At 47.1% G+C, this 12,308-nt stretch overlaps 1 protein-coding gene across 5 annotated transcripts in view; it reads right to left on the bottom strand.

The window, feature by feature from the left end:
• The window catches only part of thsd7ba (thrombospondin, type I, domain containing 7Ba), a 1,373,128-nt gene that overhangs the window by 1,293,739 nt on the left and 67,081 nt on the right, over positions 1-12,308 (bottom strand). Inside the window, exon 1 of one of the 5 annotated variants that reach the window (XM_038789929.1) lies at positions 11,863-12,032. The exons of the other annotated variants lie outside the window; for them this stretch is intronic. The gene's annotated coding sequence lies outside the window, so the exon portion shown is untranslated. Of the gene's footprint in view, positions 1-11,862; positions 12,033-12,308 lie in introns of those variants that run through there. 5 annotated transcript variants of the gene reach the window in all.

The raw sequence follows: 12,308 nt of genomic DNA, 5'->3' as shown, positions 1-12,308 counted from the left end.
CAGCAAGCTGTGTGCACTGTTACGTAAGTTCAATACATCGTATTGCACCAACGTCTAAGTTTGGTGTCTGCTTTCCAGTACAACTGCATCCAGTTGCAGGCAGTGTTACCCCAGGGTAACATGACACCTGTCACTTTTGGAAGGGAAAAATCTCGGCCACTATAGCTCAATCTCAACTGCTGTTATATCTAAAGGCAAAACTGACAGAAGTTGTAGGCCTCACAAACCTTAAGGAAATTGTCTCACATAAGAAATCAAGGTTTATATTTTATGTGATATTAAATTTCTACTGTACTAGTAGTTCTCCAGTGGCATTGCTTATGAGTCAGAACATTTATTGATTTCTGGCAATGAGTCACTTATGCCATCTGAAACTTCAGGGTCGTTGACTGTTTAGGTCAAACACAGTTTTTATTAAAATATATTCACAGACTTTCAATGGTGCTTCAGGAAATCAATTGTGATAGTTCTATTCATTACTCTATGAATGCTACCAATTATTGAATTATACATACTATTCAATTTTAATCCTGTAACTCTTTTAGAACCAAGAATCGTAGTAGGTTCACCAAACTGAGGAGATATCAAAGCAGCAAAATTCCAATGGATTGGCTCAAGAATTGATCCAATGCGCCTGACGTTGGACTTGCTAATGCCCTGTAGAGCTGAATCTGCTAAAATTTGTTGGATCAACTCATTTAAATATTAATTGCCAGTTCTCTGGCTCATGTGCTGTATGGCACTGTACAGGTGCTGTTTGGAAATAGGGGGCGGCATTCTCCCCTACCCGGCGTGACGGAGCGTGCCGGTGTAGGGGAGTAGTGCCAACCACTCAGGGGTCGGGCCTCCCCAAAGGTGGGGAATTCTCCCCACCTTTGGGGGCCAGCCCCGCGCCAGAGCGGTTTGCACCAGAAGACTGGCGCAAAAAACCGGTGCCCCCGGCAGCGGGGCTGGCCGAAAGGCTTTCGCCGGTCGGCGCATGCGCCGGCAGTGACATCAGCGGCAGCTGGCCGCTGACGTCACTGCCGGCGCATGCGCGATGTGGGGTTCTCTTCCGCTTCCGCCATGGTGGAGGCCGTAGCGGCCGCGGAAGAAAATAGTGCACCCAGGGCACCGGCCCGGAGTCTGAGCAGGGGGCCCCGATCGCGGGCCAGGCCACCGTGGGGGCACCCCCCGGGGTTCGATCGCACCCCGCCCCCCCCAGGACCCGGGGGCCCGCTCGCGCCGCTGATCCCGTCGTTCCAGAGGTGGTTCAAACCTCGGCGGCGGGAGAGGCCTCCCAGCGGCAGGACTTCGGCCCATCCGGGCCGGAGAAACACCGCAGGGGCCTCTCCGATCGGAGTGGTGAGATTCCCGCCACCGCCACTTTCCGGGTGGCGGAGAATCTCTGCCACGGCGGGGGCGGGATTTTAGCTGGCCCCAGGCGATTCTCCGACCCTGCTGGGGGTCGGAGAATTTCGCCCCGGAGTGGCGAGATTCCGCCGCCGCCATTTCCCGGGTGGCGGAGAATCTCTGCCACGGCGGGGGCGGGATTTTAGGCGGCCCCAGTCGATTCTCCGACCCTGCTGGGGGTCGGAGAATTTCACCCAGGTTCAGCCCTTGAAAAGCCAAGTTTGATTGAGAAGTGCACCAAGTGACCTCAGACAAGAACTGATGAGGAACGATGTTACACGTCGACTTTGCTTGATTTCCAATTCTTTCAGTCAGGATCTGGGAGGCCTCCATCACTGTTGCGGCCAATCTTCAAGGTCTCAGCAAACATGGAGATTAGGGTGGGGGACTATCTCTAGTTCTCTGGAGTTAAAAGTTCTCTTCTCTCACAAGGAGAGAGTTATGAGTGGGAGAAATGGCTGGAATGGAGAAGTGGGAATGCCAACATTGTGGAGGGTGATTGAGAGGGATGAGATGGAGATGGCAATAAGATGAGTGAGTGTATCATTGTTAGCCGCCAGATGTGGATGCCAGAAGGTGCCGAGAGAGAGTGAGTGAAGCTGCATGGTGTGTTGTTCTGAGGAGTGCTGAGCAGCAGAATGCTGGGGATGTCATACTGTTGAGCTTGGCACCTGAATGTGAGACACCACCCACCTATTGCGCCCTCATGAGATCACTGAAGCTCCTGAGGAAGTGAATCCAGGTGTAAGAGGGACCACATGCCTGCTGCTCACTGCATGATCCACTTTCAGCCTGTTTGATCCAAGAAGATAGACTCTTCCTTTTTGCCATGGCAAACAATGCTTCTCTATGGGCCCCACATCCCGCAGTAGGATCTCCACAGAAGAGCCAGATAACCGCAGTGACGGGGCATTCAGAGGGAAGGGCAGCCTCCACACAATGTCTTTCAAGGTTTTGTGGTTGCTGAAGCCTTAGAACCAGTTTTCAGTGGAGCTATTTTGGCCAGTGCAAGGGTCCCTTTAAATTGAGTTCCATCCATTGGCTGTCATCATTCCTACACTCTGATTGGTGGGAAACCTGGGAAGGTGTTGTCAAATTAAACAGCCATGGAAAAGCCTTGTCCGGCAACAATTAGCTTCCTGTTCAGCTGGGAGCGCCTCAGGTTTGTTAAACATTTGTCTAATTAATGACTGTGTATTACAGAAAATTACCTGTGTTGATTTTTTTTTAATTAACAAAGAAGAATTTGAATTTTGAAAACTCTAATTACTTTCCCTACTTTTGTCAAAATCGCACATTATTAGAATGGTTACTTTTTTTTTCTTGCTGTGAGAGAAAGAGTGGGCGAGATTTTCTGGCCTGCCCATGGCGTGTTTCTCAGCAGCAGAAGACAGCTCACTCTTAGCCGGCAGTGGGAACTTCTTGTCCCGCCGCTGTCAGTGGGGTTTCCCATATAAGCACCCCATGCCGCAAGGGTGCATCATCAGTGGGACTGGAAGATCCTGCCAGCATGAACAGCTGAAGATCTCTCCCAATGGGCCTGAACTTTCTCGGAGTGACAATCAGCATCAAATTGCCACTCCCTGTCCAATTACCTACCTCAATTTGTCTTTAATACTATCTTGCCTGAACTTCCAGCTCAGGCCACGTGAGAGGCAGCCTATCCCTGGGGCTTAGCGCTGTTATGCGAGAGATTCAAACTGTAAAAGATTAAGTCCCCTTTTTTAAGAGCACGAGCTGCTGTAAACCAGATAACTTTTAACGGTCCAGTGTAGTTTAAAGGTCCTTGACAATCCAGTGAGAAGGCAAGTATCTAACATAGAATTTAGGGGGTTTGAGAGAAGTTTGGAGTTCAGGAGTGGGGTGAGAGTATTTCCTGCCCGGGCAGGTCCTGTGCGAATGGGGGTGGAAATCTCATGGGGGGGGGTGAGGTTAGTCAGGTAGTTGGGAGATGGTGGCAGACCTCTGGGGGGGATTCTGCCTGGGCCTGTACAATTTTTACTCAAAAATTAAAAATGTATTTTTTTTTTACTTTTTCTTGTCAGTTATTGATGTAACCCAGTTGAAACCATCCAAAGTGTGACTGAAGTTGAATTTTCGCATGGTTCCCAGCATAGTGCAATTACCCACCGGAGGTTTGTACTTCTGGGCAATTACCGCACAAACCATGGGCGGCATTCTCCCCTACCCGGCGTGATGGAGGGTCCCGGAGTAGGGGAGTAGTGGCAACCACTCAGGGGTCGGGCCTCCCCAAAGGTGGGGAGTTCTCCCCACCTTTGGAGGCCAGCCCCGCGCCGGAGCGGTTTGCACCAGAAGACTGGTGCAAAAAACCGGCGCCCCCGGCAGCTGACGTCACTGCCGGCGCATGCGCGATGTGGGGTTCTCTTCCGCTTCCGCCATGGCAAAGGCCGTGGCGGCCGCGGAAGAAAATAGTGCACCCAGGGCACTGGCCCGGAGTCTGAGCGGGGGGCCCCGATCGCGGGCCAGGCCACCGGGGGTCTTTGGGGTGTCCCTGAAAGGGATGTTTCCCTACTGGGGAGCTCAGAAGTTAAGGCCCAATGCAAATAAGAAAGTAAAATTATTAGAAGTTGTTTGCTTCTTTGCTTGAACTTAATTCCAGTGAAAGAAGACACCATCCCTAGTTTGATGCTTATGGAACACAAAACAAAATGGACAACAGGCAGGCAATTACTAATTAGCCAGCATCACACTTTTATACACAAACACACACACAGTTCAAAACCAACACAAAGTGTGGTAGCACGCACTTTTAAGGGAGAAAGTTCCTGGAGTGTCATGTGACCCGATCAGCCAATGGGGCCAGAGTGCGCAAATCCTTGGGTGGAGCATGGTTTTCCCCCTTAGTTAGGAGTTTGGAGTCTTGGAACCTGGTAGCTTTTTATCTCACTCTCTGTAACAGTTCATACTTTCATAAACCATCATTCATTAATCATGTTGGTGGCCACCCGTCTGTCAGGATATTGCACAAAGTACTTGTTTGACAAATAAATTTGTCCTCATTAAAAATCATTTAACTGTGTCTTATAGCCGTTCAAACGTTAGGAAACAAAAATAATTATTACAGCCAACAAACTTTGTACAATTCTTTTGACTTTTAGCAATCTTAATTCATCTGGTATCCCCATTTCCTTAATTTCCCTTAACAGTTAACAGTTTCCTCGTCATATTTAGTTTCAATCCCTGATAATTCATTGTAGATTGCCAACTGGAACATACTGCTGATTTATTTATTGATGCTGGTAATGTGTACTCAACCTTGAATGTCCTCCACAGTTGCTTGCTCTTGTAAGTTCTTGTACCTTCCACTTTAAAGCCATAACCCTTTCCTTAAGCTTTCTGATCAACAAGTTTCACATCTTTTCACCTTTCTGTTATACGTGGTTCTTTCTGAATACATTGTGCGTGTATAGACTGCACAATGATAGCATCATAGGCCTGGACAAGAATATCAGGTCTGAAGGTTTTTGGGACAAGTTGATGCAAACTTTAAACTGAAGTCATTAAAAGATGCGAAAGATAAAATTATCCATCTTATTGTAAAATAATGTCACTTTCTTGGCCATCTGATCGCCCTTTTTTCCAAGTTTTTGCTAAGATTCATGGACAAAAGAATGTTATTGCAAGAAGTCAGAATATTTTAGTGTGTAAACAGGTTAAAGTGGATCAAAATTAAGTGGATAATGGGGATCTTACAGATGTAGTATATCTGGAATTCTGGAAGGCTTTTGATAAGGTGCCGCACAGAAGGTTAATATACAATGTTGGATCATATGAGGTGGAGATGCCGGCGTTGGACTGGGGTGAGCACAGTAAGAAGTCTTACAACACCAGGTTAAAGTCCAACAGGTTTGATTCAAACACGAGCTTTCGGAGCGCGGCTCCTTCCTCAGGTGAATGGCGAGGTATGTCGCCATACCTCGCCATTCACCTGAGGAAGGAGCCGCGCTCCGAAAGCTCGTGTTTGAATCAAACCTGTTGGACTTTAACCTGGTGTTGTAAGACTTCTTACTGGGATCATATGAGGTTAGGGGTAATTTATTAGCTTAAGTAGAGCCTGGTTGATGGACAGAAGATAACGAGTCGGGATAAATGTGTCCTGGGTGGCAGGATATAACTAGTGGGGTGCCACTCGTTCAGGGTTCGTTCCTTGGGCCTCAACGAATCACAATCTATATTAATGACTTCGATACAGGGATACAAGGTTCTACAGTCTAATTTGCAGTTGGCACTTAAATAGGTGGGACAGTAAGTTGCAATGAGGAAATAAGAAACTTACAAATGGATATAGATAGGTTAGGTGAGTGGGCCAAAATGTGGCAGATTGAGTTTAATGTGGATAAGTGTGAGGTCATCCATTTTGGTCCTAAATGGATATCTAAATGGGGGGAGACTTCAGGGTGCTCCGATGCAGAGGGATCTGGTTGTCCTTGAGCATGAGTTGCAGAAAACTAGGATGCAGGTAAAGCAGGTTATAAAGAAAGTGAATGGAATGTTGGCATTTATAGCTAAAGGAATAGACTATAAAAGGTGAGCAAGTGTTGTTGCAACTATACAAGACATTGGTGAGACCGCACTAGGAATGTTGTGCACAGTTTTGGTCCCCTTATTTGAGGAAAGATGTAGTTACATTGGAAGCAGTTCAAAGGAGGTTCAGATTGATTCCAAAGATGAGGGGCGCGATTCTCCGCACTCACGACGGTGCGGAGAATAGCGGGGGTCGTAAATTTTTACGGCCACGCTAGTCTGACGCCCTCCCGCTATTCTCCCCCCCCCCCCCCATGCCCGACTCCCGACACGAATCGCTGCCGCCGTTTTTTTACGGCGAGCAGCGATTCTCAGCTGGCCGATGGGCCGAAGTCCAAGCCCTTTACGGCCGTTTTTACGAACGGCAAACACACCTGGTCTGGCCGTTCGTAAAAACGGCCGTAAAGTTCGGATCTTGGCAACCATGGCACCGATTGGCATGGCAGTACCACGGCCGTGCCAAGGGTGCCATGGGCCCGCGATCGGTGGGCACCGATCGCGGGCAGCGGGTCCGATTCCCGCGCACTCTTTGTCCTTCCGCCACCCCGCTGTATCCCCGGCTGAGGGGCATCCCGGCCCGCGCATGCGCGGGTTTCGCGCAAATGCGCGATGACGACATCCGCGCATGCGCGGGTTGTAGTCTTCCAATCCGCGCATGCGCGGCTGACGTCATGTGACGCGTCAGCCGTCGCAAACTCTGGCAAGCGGGCTTAACGAAATTCATTAAGGCCGCGATGCCGGAGTACACGGCCACGGCATGCTAGCCCCGACCGGGGACCAGAATCGGTTCCCGGTCGGGGGGGGGGCTGGCGTCAAACCCGCCCGTTTTTGACGCCAGCCTTACGATTTCTCCCTGTTTGGGAGAATCGCGCCCGAGGGATTTGTCTTTTGAGATGAGATTGAGCAGTTTAGGCCAATACTCTCTAGAGTTTAGAAGAATGAGGGTAGATCAAATTGAGATAGACAAGATGGTAAAAGGTATGGATAAAGTAAAGATAAAGTTGCCATGTCCCAGATGACCATGGACAGCTTTCCTCTTTGACGGGGAGAGCTAACTGGTGGTGATTTAACCTGAGGATCGCCACACCTCAGGCGAGGGAAGGTTGACAAGGTTTATTCAAAAGAAAAATGGTGCCTTCAATGATGTAGCACACCACACCCTCAGTACTGAATTAACTTCATAGAAAGTTTTTTTTTTTACCCAGCAGTATGAACCAGGGGCTGGATTCTCCCCTCCCCGGCGGGGCGGGGGTTCCCAGCGGGATGGAGTGGCGTGAACCACTCCGGCGTCGGGCCGCCCCAAAGGTGCAGATTTCTCCGCACTTTTCGGGGCTAAGCCCTCACTTTGAGGGGCTAGGCCCGCACCGGAGTTGTTCCTATACCGCCGGCTGGCTTGGAAGGCCTTTGGCGCCATGCCAGCAGGGGCTAAAGGGACTTCGCCGGCCGGCGGATGTCCGCGCATGTGCCGGAGCATCAGCGGCTGCTGACGTCATCCCCACGCATGTGCAGAGGAGGGGGTCACTTCCGCGTCGGCCATCGCATAGTCTATGGCCGATGCGGAAGGAAAAATGTGCCCCATGGCACAGGCCCGCCCGCGGATCAGCGGGCCCCGATCGTGGGCCAGGCCACCGTGGGGGCACCCCCTGGGGCCAGATCGCCCCACGCCCCCCCCAGGACCCCGGAGCCCGCCCACGACGCCAGTCCCACCGGTAAGGGAGGTGGTTTGATTCATGCCGGCAGGACCGGCATTACAGCAGTGGGACTTCGGCCCATCGCGGGCCATAGAATCGCCGGGGGGCCGCCGACTGGCACAGCACGATTCCCGCCCCAGCCGAATATCCGGTGCCGGAGACTTCGGGAGACGGCGGGGGCGGGATTCACGCCAGCCCCCGGCGATTCTCCGACCCGGCGGGGCGTCAGAGTATCCAGCCCCAGATGTCTGATCTGACCCCATCTGTGTCCCACTGGGCAGGTTACGTTCAAGTTAACCCTATTGTTTCAGTACTAATTCAATAAGAGGGGGGCAAGGAAATAGGAGAAAACAATAAAAGCTTCAAATAAATTGGAAACAAACTTGCATGGATATCAAATATTCTGAACAATTATTTCCTCCAAGTATTCAAAAGGAAAGATATAAGGGCATCTGAAAAGTTGGTAAGGGTTAATGTAGACATGCCGAATTTCCTTAGTTTCCTGAGGAAGTATAGGCGCTGTTGTGCTTTCTTGGTGATAGCGTCAACGTGAGTGGACCAGGACAGATTTGTGGTGATGTGCACCCCTAGGAATTTGAAACTGCTAACCATCTGTGTAACCATCTAACTGTCTGTGTGGAGTCTGCACGTCCTCCCCGTGTGTGCGTGGGTTTCCTCCGGGTGCTCCGGTTTCCTCCCACAGTCCAAAGATGTGCGGGTTAGGTGGATTGGCCATGCTAAATTGCCCGTAGTGTAAGGTTAATGGGGGGATTTTTGGGTTACGGTTATAGGGTGGATATGTGGGTTTGAGTAGGGTGATCATTGCTCGGCACAACATCGAGGGCCGAAGGGCCTGTTCTGTGCTGTACTGTTCTATGTTCTATCTCCACCTCGGCCCCGTTGATGCTGACAGGGGTGTGTACAGTACTTTGCTTCCTAATTAATTTGTGCACAATGGGCTGGATTCTCACCGAGTAGGGAGTTCCATTCCTAAACTGGCCAGCTTCAAGCTCTCCATAATTTTCATGGAGTCGGGACAGTTGTCCAAAGATTCTTGGTACGCAATTGCTCAGTGTTATGCACCATAGTTTAAATGAAGGAATCTTTTGAAAGATAGGTTTAAAAGGCCTCTTCCCTGCCCCTTTCCAACTTATTCTCCTCCCCAACCCCCATGGTCCTTCACATCTATGCCTTTCCACTACCTCCAATGCCCTTCATCACTTCTGTTATCACCCACACACACCACCCACCAGCACCTTGAGTTTCAGTAGACTTTACATGACACACATGCATCCAATGCTCTTCTGCAAGTGTATAAAATAGTCAAAGGCATGAACAAAAGATCAATGCAAAAAAACTACTTTGGATTAAAATGTTTCAGGAAGACAAGGCAACAAAGGAACATTTTGGAGCGGTATCACGTGGTTCTTCAAAGAGAGAATGATTAGTACATGAAATGGAATTTGAACCAAACATTCACTACAGTGGAGGGATGTTAGCACGTTTCTGGTTGTGAACTAATGGGTTGACCACTTCCTTCATTCATAACTATCAAGGGGCTGGCTTAGCACAGGGCTAAATTGCTGGCTTTGAAAGCAGACCAAGGCAGGCCAGCAGCACGGTTAAATTCCCGTACCAGCCTTCCCGAACAGGCGCTGGAATGTGGCGACTCGGGGCTTTTCGCAGTAACTTCATTTGAAGCCTACTTGTGACAATAAGCTCATTTCATTTCAGTCTTGTCTTGTAATAATTAACACTGCCGTATTGCCTTTTAATCCAGCAATAATAAATAATGTGAATTAACTTTCTCCATTTAATTTGGCTCATGATTTTCACAGTACTGGCATGATGAAAATAAAAACCTTGGATAAGATGTATTGTTTAGAACTGAGACATTCAGACAGAACATTTGGGTACAATAGGAGTTGTGATGGGAAAAGGAGAATGACGTACCCCTTGACCAGCATCATCATTTAAATGAAAACGCTAGTCTATATTTTAGTTGGAGAATAAGATCTGAATTGTTTTTCTAACTATAGGAATAACTCCTGTCTGAGTGACTGTAGGTTATTGGCTGACTAAACTTCACATCCAAATGTTCCTTGATATGTTGTTTACACCTTGGGTAGAAGGAGGAATAAATCATTTTAAAAGTTCAATTCAGAATAAATCACAAAATGCTGGAAGCCAAAATGAGGTAGACTAAAGTTCGGGCAGCACGGTAGCATGGTGGTTAGCATAAATGCTTCACAGCTCCAGGGTCCCAGGTTCGATTCCCGGCTGGGTCACTGTCTGTGCGGAGTCTGCACGTCCTCCCCGTGTGTTCGTGGGTTTCCTCCGGGTGCTCCGGTTTCCTCCCACAGTCCAAAGATGTGCGGGTTAGGTGGATTGGCCATGCTAAATTGCCCGTAGTGTCCTAAAAAGTAAGGTTAAGGGGGGTTGTTGGGTTACAGGTATAGGGTGGATACGTGGGTTTGAGTAGGGTGATCATTGCTCGGCACAACATCGAGGGCCGAAGGGCCTGTTCTGTGCTGTACTGTTCTATGTTCTAAAGTGATTCAGCACAAGTGTTTTTATGACATCGCAAGCCATATTTTCATTGATAGTGATGTCATTGCTAATTGTTCGGAGAGACACCCTCTATCGTCCACACATATTTTTAAAAAATAATTCATTGGATTTGACTTTCATTGGAAAGCCTGGCGCTTGTCATTAATCCCTAGTTAGTTAAATGCACATTGTGGTTTTGAAGCAACTGATTGTCTTACTAGATTACTTCAGAGGCAGTTAATAGTTAATCATGTTGGTGTGGAACGGAGGTCAAATCCTGGAAGAATAGAAGTTCCTTTCCCTAAAAATCAGTGAACCACTTGGGTATTTACAGAATCCGACAGCTTCACCATAACTGTTTAATGCTATCAGCTTTTTCAATTTTTCAAAAAATAAATTGAAAATTCTCAAACTGCCATTGTCGGATTCAACCTCTTAAGGGGTCATTTGGATGAGCGACAGAATTTGGAATCTGTTTTACATTTCTTCAAAATGTTATAATCAAGAGGTGGAAATGTTAATTTGCTATTGTTCATTTTAGACAATCATACAAAGTTGAAAGTATTCCCATATTCTCTGTGTTATTAGTCCAAGTTTAACATAAGCTAGTGGAATAATGCAGGGAAATGTTGAACACGTTTCCCAAGTATGAAATCAAAACATTTCCACTGAAGATGGTACATTAGTGAGTACTGTTTGCTGATAGATGTTGCACTACAATATAAGCTTAGAATATTAATACCGTTTTATTGTGGACAGGTTATTCCCATATGCTTGATTAGATTTGAACATATTTACGGCAAAACTTCACATGCACACATAAGTAATGAAATTTCACTGAATTTCTGATTCCAGATCGTTTAAAAGTTGATGATCAGGAACTGATCCAAATTGACTTGCCACAGAACTAAGATAAACCGCAGAGTAATTAACTAGTTTCCTTTACAGAGTTAAATCCGCACTTGATAAAATGTACTTTCTCCAGATTATGGAAATGGAAGAGGTTAGATATAGAACCGTTACTGGAGCTTGGCAAAAATTAACGTTTGCAGCTGCAATGTTGCATAAATCATCATGCAGTACAGATATCAAGTATCTGTACATATTTCATTTGGCTCATCCATTGATCCCTGTCATACCGACCTTCCCTGCTGTCATGGCCATTACAGTTCAATCAACTGTAGAATCCTACAGAGCATCTGTTGCGCCAACTAGCAATAATTCAGTAATGACGGCCCACAGGAAGAATAAAGTGGCTTCAGCCCATCAGGTTCTTACCCCACAGGAATTAAAATATCCCCAGTTTACAGACTAGACTGTGACCTGAAGAAATTAGGTGTTCATTTCAGACACATTAGATGCTTAGCTACAACACCTAATAAGCCGTAATTATCAGTCAGAAACTTATTTAAGCCAGCCATAAGGTATTATGGGGAAGAAAATACTGTTTAATGAGCCTCATCCAGCAACACTTTAACAATAGTTTTAAGCGAATAGCATTGTAATAAGGCTTAAGTGTTACGACAGCAGAAGGAGAGAAGATAGAGGAGGAAATCAATACTTTGTTACTCCAAAGTAATGAAAATGTTTCTTCTGAGATATAAAGCCCTCTGTGGTCAAAAACAAATAGAGAAACTGCAGTTTTACAATGAAAAGATACCAATAATATCAATACACTACTTACAGCAATATCCATACAGGACCATCTTTAGTCTGGTGCTTTCCTTGAAAGATGAATTATGCACAGTGCTGGTAGAGCACATAATCAGGAGTCAGAAAAAAAAGCATTGTAAATGCCACTGGTTCCCAAGCAAATAGAGAACAGAAACTGCAGACAAAAGTGAGCAACTCAGCTTCACGTTGCTCTCAAATTGTAAGCACTCCCCCAATGGGTTTGCATTTTATTAGCCTAGCCTCTAATTGGATGTCTGCGTTTCGCTATTCTGTTCTGACCTGAATATCATTAAACATGTATTTACTTAGGCAACATGCGAGTATCGTGAATCTGGATATTCTGAATACTAAGCCAATAGCTCCCCTTCAGATGGATTTTAGTTGCACTGTACTTCAAGCTGCATTTGTCAATTTGAGATTTCATTCATATAAACTGAAATAGATTGTAGACAATAT

The sequence above is a fragment of the Scyliorhinus canicula genome, chromosome 2 (genome assembly GCF_902713615.1).
Source record: "Scyliorhinus canicula chromosome 2, sScyCan1.1, whole genome shotgun sequence".
Lineage (NCBI taxonomy): Eukaryota > Metazoa > Chordata > Chondrichthyes > Carcharhiniformes > Scyliorhinidae > Scyliorhinus > Scyliorhinus canicula.
This window is presented reverse-complemented; position numbering and strand designations above follow the sequence as displayed.